Source organism: Periplaneta americana, chromosome 2 (genome assembly GCF_040183065.1).
Source record: "Periplaneta americana isolate PAMFEO1 chromosome 2, P.americana_PAMFEO1_priV1, whole genome shotgun sequence".
Classification (NCBI taxonomy): domain Eukaryota; kingdom Metazoa; phylum Arthropoda; class Insecta; order Blattodea; family Blattidae; genus Periplaneta; species Periplaneta americana.
In genome coordinates this window covers 85984346-85997160 of record NC_091118.1, presented here as the reverse complement: position 1 = coordinate 85997160, position 12815 = coordinate 85984346, and the positions used below count along the sequence as shown (strand labels likewise).

Sequence of the window (12815 nt, the reverse complement as noted above, 5' to 3'; positions counted from 1 at the left end):
TTTAATCCGCTTCAAATCATCAGGAGCCAATGGACAGTTCTATAAGGTAAAATCCAATAAAACTGTCTCTATTGTATTTCCGTCACCATACATTATATACAGAAGAGAGTGAACAGTAACAGCTAGTGAGAAATTTCACTTACACCTGTAATCTCTTCGGAGTTTCTTACGACTGTCTTATTTCGGTGTATTCAACACAGCTTGTGAGAATGCCGATACAGTGCGATCGAAAAGTCTCTCCGCAGCTCTATTGGTTCTGACTAGTAACCCTAGAATAACTCTGTAGAAAGTTGGCACTCCCCCATTCATTCCGGGTTGACAACCTCACTCCCAGTCCATCATATGCTTAATTGCTAGTGTTGCCACTTGAATTCTCTGCCTATGTAGTGGATTCTCGGCTACACAAGCACTGCGGAGAGACTTCTCGATCGCACTGTACAACTCCAGTCCAATAGTGCTGGTTGAAGCTTTCTTTCCAAGGCATAAACCTCTCCCTTACTTGTTACACACACGTGCAGAAAATCACACATCGCCATTGCTAGATCTAAGTCAGTACTAATGGCTTGTAGCTTATCAGCCATAACTTCGAGTATTCAGAAACACACGAATATCTCGTGAGTGTTCAATTGGAGAGACATTTCAGTTTAAAATTGTTTGAGAAGATAACTGAGGGAAGAAAGACAAGTAGATAACTCCATTAATCCATTTCACTAAACTAAGATTTATTTTTCATTACTCAGGTATTTAACTGAAAAAAAAAATATATTTGTAAAATTTATATTATTACACATAGAACAAATTAAGAATGTTCATCAGTCATATTCAGATATCAAACATTTCAGTCTGAGCAAGTCTGGATTCATTATCTTAAATATCATCAACATGAAAGTACTTTACAAACAACTTCTAACGGTTGAAATTCAAATAAACTGGGTACTTTCAGAAGAGAAAAAAACCTCTCATAAACTTATCTGATTTTATTTCATTTTTGTGCTAATGACAATGTTTCAGCAACATTGTCTGTAAATTTAGCTGGCATCATGAAAAGAAAAATCACAAACAATCTACTGTACATTTCCAGACGATTGTCATTTGTTGTATAAGGGCAACAATATTTTTTAACAATAATGTGTATTTCTTTTTTGTACACTTTTAAATCAATATGTTAATAACTGCGTTACTGTTCGATTCTGTAATATTCAACAACTTCTAAGCGATCTGAGATAACCTTGTTATATTGGAGGATTGTGGAAACTCTTTCTTTTCTTGTGAATTCTTCATTATGAACTCACAATTTTTACCACACATTTTACACAATTCCCCTTTCATTATCATCTTCGTCTCGAGAAACTGGGCACCACTTGTGTTTGCGCGACGCCGAACAGATTGTCTGTCATGGTGCCTGTTTCTCGCAAGTTTCCGAAGATTGATAGATGGCCATGCTTGTGAATTCTAGACGAGTGATTTATCTACATAAAGGGCCTCATACACGCAAAGACTTATCTGTACCAACTTAGCTCAGGGAGGCATGTTTGAATTGGATGGTTGTCCATACACGCTCAGACTTACCTCCTACATTTATAGTTTACAAAGAAGATTAAGAGGTCATTAAAATCAACAATTCCTCGTGAAGAAATGCGATTATACGAGAAATACTATTCCTTCATGGTTCTACATTCACAAAATGTATAAGAATAGTTTCTCAAATCTGTATTTTCATAATTTTCCGCCATTTCGCTACAGAGAAATGCTTTAACCGAAACAATGACGAAATCTCGGTCACATGTTTCCAATATCGTTTGTTTCTATGTTTACGTTTTCTCTCGCTTAACTTGGACAGCGCTACAGTCGGAAAAAATTCAAGTAGCCGCTGAAATCTGAAGACTCACCTCAAGGCCGAAAGTCCGAAGTCGTAATATTTTTAACCATATACGAGATGATTTGTCTGTGGATTTAGCTTTGTACAGACTTACCTCCAGATAAGTCTCTGCGATTACGCATGGAGTTAAAAAAGGAACAAATCATACATTTTTATTCGCTGCCGGATGAAACGTACTCACGGGCCAGATCAGATCCCCCATTTGGCCATCACTGCTTTAAATGATTTGTGGGATGAAAGGTATGCGTCAGCTGAGTTTGTTCCCCCTGTCAATTCAATTGTTGGTTCGTCCTTCAGTAGTGAGATCCGTTGCACATCACAGTGACAATACGACTCTGCCCATTAATTATACTTCATGAATGACAGGAGTACTCCAAGAAAACATCCTGGAACACAACATTCTTCACCAAACCGACACTCTAGTTAACGCTGCACTTACTGTTTTCCTAATTTTCGTGAGATTTTCCACCATTCAGTGAAAGGTTTTAACGGAAAATATACCGTTTTGGTAAAAGTGACCAAGTCACATTGAAGGCTTCCAAGCATTATGAAAATTTAAGACATAATTTTATATTGAAAACTAATAATATACCACATTTACCTTCAAAATAACTAATTACTAACATCTAAAGAAGTACAGTTATCTTTGGATGGATCATTAAATCTTTAAATGACTTTTCCCAATAATTTTGCATTTTGGACTTGGTCACTTTTACCAAGACACCGGTGCATGTTATTGGTGACAGTGCATTTGGAAGTGGAAATAATGGCATAGGGAACGGAAGCAACCAGGTGAGACCTACTCAAACACGTTTTTACGATAGTAGTTTATTTAATGATGCTTTCAATTGCAGAGGTCAAAAATATTACGTAGGCGAGAACTAGCCAAGCACGTTTCATAAATATACGACAGGGACCGTACGTTTACTTCTCTCCCGGATTATATCGCCCTTTAAAATCCATTACTCTCGAACGGTTTTGAATCCGCGAACCTCGGATCCGACGGCTAGCACGATAACCACTAAACCACCGGGGACGCTTTTATTGACGACAAATTCCAACTGGACCCCCATAATTTGAACCCACGTCTCCGGCATGTCAACGCACTAGTTCCTCGGCTAATGGTGCGCCTAACAGTTTCATTAAGTCTTTTAAGTTTCCACCCTTCAAAGAAACGTTTTGATACCGGATACGAAGTGTGAACAAAGGCATTCCTCCTCATAACAGTTCCAACAAACTCATCTATTGAAATAACGGGCTTTGCGATAATATCATTATCAATCACCGTGACGTGTGCTTTGGAACGATGTGGCAACAGTTGATAGCTGCACATTGTCTATTGTTATTCGATTCCTTCTCATTATTGTGAAGGTCAGTTCCCGGAACTGCCAACAGATGCCTATTACACAGCAAACCAATAATTAGATTTCACTCACCCTTTACGGAATAACCCTCGAACATGTCACAGATGGCATAACCATTTATTATTAGCGGGTATAGCCCTGAGGGCGCCTGTTGGCCAAATTATTCCAATGGATGACTCGCTAAGCCGCACAAAGTCCCTTAAATGATGCTTCACGCGAGCATGCCAGGTCCCCTCCTTTGCTTCAAGCCCCGGTTAATAGGTTCCAGTGAGCCAATTTCAACAATCGGACAAATGCCAATGTAGTCAATTAGGGAAGTGTTCACACTCCTCAAAACTAATCCCTCCCTGAAATCAATAATTTGAAACATGTGCATTCATTCTTTGTTCTATTATTTTCTGTCAAGACGCACTAGTATTCGAACTACAGCAGAGGTTCTCAAACACTTCGAAAGTAAGGACCACTTGAAAGAGTTTTAAATGAATGAAGACCAACCATAAATTATTCAGGTGTTACAATGCACTTTTCTAACGCAGTCCTCAAACTCTCACATACCTCATTTCAGCTAATTCGTTAAGAAACCATTCAGAATTGTTATAGGCACTATTAAAATAAATTAATACTTCTACTAAATAATAAGATAGGTGACGAATCGGTAGAATGGAGAAAAATTCTCTCCGGCACCGGGACTCGAACCCGGGTTTCCATCATGGCCATCAAGATATACTCGTATATCGAAGACCACTATAACCCTTTTCATGCGACTTAGTTCATGGAAAGCGAGACTTCTTAGCCCAGAACAACATGAGCCATTAGAGATTAAACAGCGTTGCCTAGTTGTCATGCTAAGGTTCAGTCGCTGTTAGTTACGGCAAGTTAAATAATATATGCGCAAAGACAAAATATTGTAGCCACAAAGAAGATCAGAAGTATGACCTACGTCGCGTGGAAAGTATTATAGCAGTCTGTGGATCATAGTTTAAGAAGAAGGCAAGATCGTTGGCTTTCCACGGTGATTTCTAGCGATCGCATCCCTTTGTTCTAATATTCTAATACAGATTTTTTTTACAAAACTAACGCTTTATCGATATTAGATTTAGTTTAAAAAATAATCTTTTATGAGTTATTCATATGAAAATTATTGACATTAGGCCTACTAGTAGGCCTATACTGAATTCCCAGATCACAAGAAAAAGTAGCCATATTTTAACGAAACCCAACCAAATTGCAGGGCTTGAAAAATACCTAGATTCCAACACATCTATTGTTAGTTTAAATTGCTATAGGATTGTAGAACTGTGGTGTAATGCAAATAAGTTCGCAGATAACCTTATTTATTACTAACCACAATGAACGCACAATCGTAGTAACGAAAATCCGACATTGCCTAATATATTTCCCCCACAGGTTATCTTAATACAACAAATTTTTACTGTAAGATGGGACAACACTAACTACATTTAGGCTTATTACGCAAAGCAGTCTCAATATCACCAACCAGTAGGGATTCCGTCTCCATAATAATAAATTTTAATCGCTTCTTTACTTTTCGAAGACCAATCGTTGGCTGTCTACAACACTGACAACATAGCGCTCCTACAGCACTTCACCACAATCTCTGAATTCCAAAATAATCTTATACAAACAGTATGTTATCAGCAAAGACGATCAGCCAGGTTTTTACTAAATAATCGTGATCATAAAACTTTTTAAATGCAACAAATTGGAATGCAGACAGACGTTCTAGCCTGTCGCAAATGGAATCTATTTCCATTTCCTTATTTGTCTAGCATTTATTTTGATTTATTTCATTCCACTGTTTTAATAGTAACTTAACACTGATATCCTTTTATTAAATGTGATGTTTGTATCAACAATTTTCTCGCCTATGCCATCCTATGACGCTCTTACGTTGGGATATGAAACAATATAGTGTTTCAATATAATTATAATTATGTAAAATTTACTATAGACCTAGAATTACTGAACACTAAAATACTGAATTGAACATGAACAGAATAAAAGAAGAGAGATTTAAATCTAGAACCTCAGACATACTAGCATTCACTATTTACTGTTAGATTAGGCAGACTAAGGGAATACAAGCTACAAAATATGTGTAGTCTAGAAATAAAACGATGAAATAGTTTCATGGATTTACTTCGTTTTAGAAGAACGGCTGACCGCCTACGCCTATAACTCAAGTGGGTTGCAGTCTACTATTGAAATGCTACTCTCTTGTATGGATTTCATTCCCACATATCCTTTCCAGCTCCTCTATCTAGGGTTGACACAATACGAAATCTGGAACTCAGAAACGATTCATACGACACTTCGTTATACATAAAAGAAAGTCATGTAGCATGCTAATGATTAATGACTAGATTTCTGTATTACATAATTATATTTTTCCGCCAGGGGCATACTTTTGTAAAAAAAATGTGTAACGAGCGAAAATGTATTTTTTTTAAGACAGAATAAAGAAAAGAGAGTAAACCAACAACTCGTCGGCGATTATTCAAGTACAATTATTGCAGCAGGTATAATATAGATGTTCATTTTTCTTGCGATATCACCACAGTCTAGTATATACAGTCACGAAGCTCAATACGTAGGGAATATGCATCCATAGATAGTTGCTAATCACTAGGATCGCTACTATCGCCTTATCACATACAATGCGCAGTTCACTGTTCCTAGTACTCTCATCAACTCATGCTTCATGACTGTATATACTACACAGTGATATCACTTCATCCACGTAAATATTGTGAATGTGTAATTATAACTGCAGAGTTTTACGAGAAAGATGAACAATGAAAGATGGGACGACAACAGAGTTATAAATCATCTAGTTATACCTTGATAAATTATTTCCAAACTTGTAATTTGGAGAATTTTAAGCAATTTTCTTAATTGCCACCATATTTTAGTGAAGCCTGTCTAACTTCAGACTCTTTTCTGTTAAAAATCTTAAACTATTGCTTATTTTTCTCAAGCTCTGGTATTATGACGGCCCAACTCAGTCTTTTGTTTTAATTTTGAAAATAATGTTGACATCCCGGTGCAAAGGACATTTTTTAATATATCCTTTGTTCATTCCGATATATCATTGAATTCGGGACCGCTCCAAATATCTTCCTCAGAGCCATTAAGTTTACTAAATGTTCATCAATTTTATTAGAGACTATATTTCGCAAGAATATATGTAAGGCAGGTTTAATGCCGCTTACATACAACTACGATTAGCATTAACAACTGGCACAGATCTATTTTTATAAGCCTTCTAGTTATTTTTGTGAGAATATTTTATTACTGTAATGAAAGCTTAATTTGAAACAATATTTGAAGAGTCCACTGCAAGAATGATGGATGTCGTTTGGAATACATTTTGCAGGAGAAGCAATTAAAGTTTGAAATGCTTAGCGCTCAAAGCTTAACTGTGATTTTCCGATCATTACTGGACAATGACTACCAGTGTTAATGCCATATAACTCTGTATGTACATTCTATATGTCTTAAGCTATGCACTGACAGTCTCGGTTCATTTTCGACAAGAAAGTGACATCCATCATTCTTGCAGTGGACTCTTCATTTGCTATTATTTTATTGCATGGAACTGTTAACAAAATTTGAGATAATCAAGTTCTGTAATGTTAATTAAGGACGCCATAGCAATTATTGCACAGTTATCTAGCGCCGGTGAAATTATGATAGCGAGAGAATAACTGGTAAGACGACTCCGAACAACTGGATAAATCTCTGGAGGTGGGAACAACAAACAGATAACAGTCCAAACGGGATTCGAACATACTCGAGCACAGCCTCGGAGTACGAGTTCAGCTTGTTATGCATGAACTGCAACGGTGGCATATCTTGGAGGTATGTATACTCTATCTCAGCGGTGCGACACCGTAAGTTATAAGAAAGCAATGATTTTCATAAACTCGTTGAGTATCGGATATTTTTCTGACACTAAGATAAAAGCTACGACTCTCGTAAGATCGGTTCAATAAAACGCCGGATCTCCATTTAAGGCAACACACCGCATCATACTATCATGCTGGTGGTTCTTTCTTACTTACGACTTTTAAGGAATCCGCAGGTTCATTGCCGTCCTCACATAACCCGCCATCGGTTCCTATCCTGTACAAAATTAATCCAATCTCTACCATCATATCTCACCTCGCTCAAATCAATTTTATTATTATCCTCCCATCTACGTCTCAGCCTCCCCAAAGGTCTTTTTCCCTCCGGCCTCCCAACTAACACTCTATATGCATTTCTGGATTCGCCCATACGTGGTACATGTCCTGCCCATCTCAAACGTCTGGATTTAATGTTCCCAATTATGTCGGATGAAGAATACAATGCGTGCAGTTCTGCATTGTGTAACTTTCTCCATTCTCCCTCTTAGCCCTAAATATTTTCCTAAGAATCTTATTCTCAAACACCCTTAATCTCTGTTCCTTTCTCAAAGTGAGTCCAAGTTTCACAACCACATAGAACAACCGGTAATATAACTGTTTTATAAATTCTGATTTTCAGGTTTCTTGAGAGCAGACTGGATGACAAAAAGCCAAAATAGTAGCCGTCCATTATGAATTCTTGAGTACAGTAAACCTTCAGAGCTACTTAGCAGAAACCATACTTCAAGTTTGAATCCAGACCACGCACGTTGTCTATTGTGAAAGCGACGTTCTGTATTATTTTAGAGGAAGTCCGTCTGTATGTCGACTAAGCGTTAACTTGAGTGCGCCTAATATGGTATATAAAACGAGGTAAATATGAATAGACAAAGGAAAAAACCGAAGGGTGAGAAAGAAAGAGAAATGAAGTAAGACAAAGGAAATAAAAATAAGGAACATCAGTAGAAAAAGTGTGAGGACTCATAAAATAACAATAAGGGCTCTGCTCAACCAGTAATCTGACGAATTACTATGAATTGTACTGAAATCCTAACTGTGGCAGTTCATCTAAAATTTGAAGGGAATAACCATGTGGGAAATTTCTCCTCTGAGTGTATTTGTTCCCTTTACAACTTTTTCTTCCATTACTCCTATACACCATTCACGTCATTTGCAATTTTTTTATTGTTGAAAAGACAGTACTCGTGCTGTTTAGGCAAATATGTTGGCGCACATATTTAAATGCTGAGTAAAATATTATTTTCGACAACATATGTCACGTCAGAGTATTCGAGTATGAAGCCAGAACTGTGGTGGTGGTGGTGGTGGTGGTGGTGGTAGGCCTTACAATGAAAGTGACACATATACAGGACATCATTTTATTTTTACTTCAATTTTTATTGTACCTGAGTTTTTGAATGTACTTCACTCTCACCCTTCTACTAATGAAATTCAACCGTCCTCCACACAGATCCAAGACCGCATATACAGTCATATTAGCTTTACGTTCAGAGTAAACAGTACGGTCCAAAAATATGTTCGCGTTTTCCAGTGACGAAAGAGCTTTCAATATTGCATCATTTTCGCACAGGTACTGTCGTCCATTTGCCTACGTCGTATCCCGGTTTCCCCCACCAGCTTTTATTCGCCAGCTAGTGGCTGGGCTGTCTTAGCTCTTTTCTGAAAACATTAATTTCTGTTAGGAATTGGACGTCTACGTAATATTATACAACTGTTTAAAATAACTTAAATAAAAGGGCCTCGTTAAGTAATTAAATATCACGTGATTTCCTCCCTTCCTATGACTCTACGACAAAACCATTTGGACGAACAGTAGATAGTATGTCTGAGTAATTTTATCTTTTCGGTTCGGGCAGAAGTGAAGATTGAATTTACAGTACGTAAGGTACTCTTTTATAGAGTAGGTACAGACTTATTTCAACATGACTTACTAGTACGAATGACGAAACTGGTAATTGGAATTACGTACAATAGTCTATAGTGCGATAATATGCACATTAGAACTGAAGACTGTATCGAAATGAACGGCCACCATTTTAAAAAATGTGTTTAAATATCCATATTATGATTATTTTTCAATTTAACTTCATTCTCTATATTGTACGCTAATGTGCTGTAGACAGTATAATTTACACTGCTTAATGAATACGTCCGCATGGACAGCTTAGTTCGTGAGTAAAAACACTTATTGTTAATACTGTACTGTATTTTGATTAAACAAAAACCTAATGAAAACTATCAAACTCAAAATATGCGATATTTCCTAGTTTACGTAAAGGATGAACTACTTTTCTTCCCTCCTATACCTAGTGAAGCGATTTGTTTGTATATTACACCAGTATCATCGAACTCCAGTAGTGGAATGGGGTAGCAAACGGCGTTCATCCAGAGGTATAGGCAAGTTAATATTAAAAATTTTAGTAAAAATAAAATGATGTCCCTGTATAATTAACTACTACATAGTATATTAAAAAATAAAAGAAACAAATATACAATTAGGCCTATTGCATTTTACGAAGTACCTACTAACAGTAATTTCAACATATGGTATCAAAAACTGCGTTTTAAATGGAGTAACTAGGCCTACGCGAAAAATAAAAACTGAAGAAATGTGTTCCATGACCCACAAATATCAGGACTTTCCACAAGAGATCGCAGATTATACACGCAATTGAAAAATTTAATATATGTATTTAACATAGAAGAGACAATTAACGACTATAAACTTCATCGATCCAATATAGAACGAGTGGGAGATACTAGAAAAAAAAAACAATTGCTACAAATCAAAAGGTTACTATGCTACAGGACGTTCAAGAGCCCGTTGAGAAAATTCTTACAGTCGAAGCAGACTACAAGCCTAAACTTGATACAGAAGAAGAAAAAAATATATTGTACAACATTTTGCAATTGCATTATACTCTGGTTAAGTGCTTTGTGTGGAGCGTGGCATCGTATGGAGCAGGAAAATGGGCATTACGACGAAGTGAAAAGAAACTATTACTGTAGAAGCATTTGAAATGTGGATATGGAAAAGCATGGAGCGTGTGAAATGAACAGACAGAATAAGAGTTGAAGCTGTGTTGAAAGAGTGAGTGAAAAAACAATAATACTGAAACTGATCAGGAAGAGAAGAAATTGGCTGGCTCACTGGTTAAGAAAAGCCCCAATATGTGTTTGGGATAAACCCTAGAAGTGTATGAGTAGTCTCTAGGGCAATCGTTGGCATTTTCTGTTGGTCGCACTCCTTAAGTTTCCAGAATGTGGTTTCTCATTTCTAGAGAAAACCGTTATAATTTTTTTATTTACATTTTCAGCCTAACTTAGGCATGACGGAGAGATTCTGAGAAGAAATTATCTCTTGCCGACTACAAGTATTAAATTATTAGATACAATGTTACGGATATATACTGTATAATCCTGTAATTAGATTACATAATATTATAAAAATATAATCAAGACGCGAAACCATTTCTCTGTTCTTATGCAATAAAAACTTTATCGAGTCGTCCTCTAGTTTATTTTCCGCTGAAGCAGACATTAGCAGTCAGTATAGCGCAAGGTCGTCCCTCAAGACAAGAAACGCAATCCCTGTATAAGCGATAACTCTGCACCACCCTTCTTGGAATCAAACGAGAGACCATCGTTGGACATTGTGGTTGAAGGCCAGAGTGAAAAATTACAAATGAAATAATAATAATAATAATAATAATAATAATAATAATAATAATAATAATAATAATAATAATAATGTTTTCTTTGAAGACACGAGAGAAAGAATGACAAGGAAAATAACAGTGTGCTTCCCCTACTTCCCAATAAACAGCACACCTGTCTGTAAGTCTTACATTTTGCGTTTACTTAACGTAGAATGAGTCTGGTATTGGTAGGTAATGATAATTAAGAAACCGGAGCTGTGCTGCACTATATTGCAATAGTGTCAATTACACTGAGAATTGCGACGTATTATATGAGACAATTCATTCTTCGTTGTACTAGGCAACGAAAGGACTAAAATGCGAAATAATTAAGAAAATGTTGGAACTTACTCAAATATAACAATGTCCCCACATAATAATAATAATAATAATAATAATAATAATAATAATAATAATAATAATAATAATGTAATCATTGACTTGCCAAGCATTGCAAGTGGACAATATCGATGTGGTTCAATTTCCGATACAATATTTTTTTAGAATTACAAGAATCGCCAGGTTTCAACAGAAGTATTGAGGACACAATACAAAAAAAAATATGTAGCTATATAAGAATGTTCATAGATGTTCCATAAAACAGAAATAACTGACAGTCTCGTCAAAATGGCTTATACAAAACGTCACAACTTCCAACAGTGAGGTTAGAAATATATTTTTACAGTAGAATTTAATAGTTCGAACGTTCTATTTTCTAGGTGGTAACGCGAAGTAAACAATGTAACCATATGTTCATGGCATAAAGACCATCCACAAATATGAACATTAATAACACACTCTAGAACACAAAAATACATTATTTTTGTACGATACTGAATGACGAAAGAATGGAATATTTTCAATAACTCAAGTCTAGGAAGAGCAACTCGGAGCAACTAAACATTAATCAACACTTTACAGCTTAATATTATGTAAAAATTACTTACCAATTAAAGTGTAAGAACTTCTTTGAATGTAGCTTATTCTTGTAATGAACACCAATACGGGCTGAAGCTACTCCTCCATACTAAGTGGATCAACGCATCCCAAACAGATATAAAAAACTGTCCAAGTCACACCCCCACTGACGTTTAAAGAGACATTGCCCATAAAATCGTTAGTCACTCACTGGGCATGGCAGAGAACGTTATCTTCTCGGAATAAACAACACGTAATTCACAATACTGGAAACTATCATGAGGAGCTGCATAAATGAAGATGTGCCTCCTGTTCAGCCTCTTACACCAACTACAATTTTACTCTCTTACCCCCTGCCGTCTCTTTTGATTCCCACCCCCACTGAAATTCTCTCTCTCTTTGCCATTGCCTGGATTCTGTGCTGCTCGACCGTCCTATTGATTTTTAGTCCGACGTGTGCGCAAGTTATACCACGCAGCTCTCTGAATTCCGCACCCTATCCTCCTCCTCCTCCTCCTCCTCCACCACATCCACTACCCTCAGACAGATTGTGTTTTGTCTATAGGGTCGATAGTTGTAACAAAGGCGCATGCGCTAGTAGATTGTTTAAGATTTTTCTTTTGTTTTCGTGTCGGCGGCTGCGACAATGGTAGCGGTTGTCTCGAATTATATATTTTTTAAGAGCTGAGACCCATGGCCACAGACGACTATGGTCAAACTTCGGTTTTATGACTTGTTGAGTTAGTCATGCAGCCGTCTTCAAAACCTACTCAGTCATTGGCCAGACTTGTACTCAATTCGTTAACTCACGATTAGACTTCAAAGACGGGAGATGTGACTCAGCTGACTGAAGGCGGCCATTGAATGACATAAAAAACAAGCTGGCATCAAGTGCCGTCGATTGACTGCTGGCAGCTGATCGTGGTAACTGCTGGTATATAATTAGGCAGTCCGATGGACAATCAATCATAGTGACCGATGGGCGGGAAAACAGTCAGTGAGCAGAGCTGTCAGATGAGGAGTTTAC

General features: G+C 36.9%; 1 protein-coding gene across 5 annotated transcripts in view; it reads right to left on the bottom strand.

The window, feature by feature from the left end:
* The window catches only part of LOC138694382 (breast cancer anti-estrogen resistance protein 3 homolog), a 922749-nt gene that overhangs the window by 331245 nt on the left and 578689 nt on the right, over nt 1–12815 (bottom strand). The window contains exon 1 of one of the 5 annotated variants that reach the window (XM_069818067.1): nt 11818–12171. The exons of the other annotated variants lie outside the window; for them this stretch is intronic. The gene's annotated coding sequence lies outside the window, so the exon portion shown is untranslated. Of the gene's footprint in view, nt 1–11817; nt 12172–12815 lie in introns of those variants that run through there. 5 annotated transcript variants of the gene reach the window in all.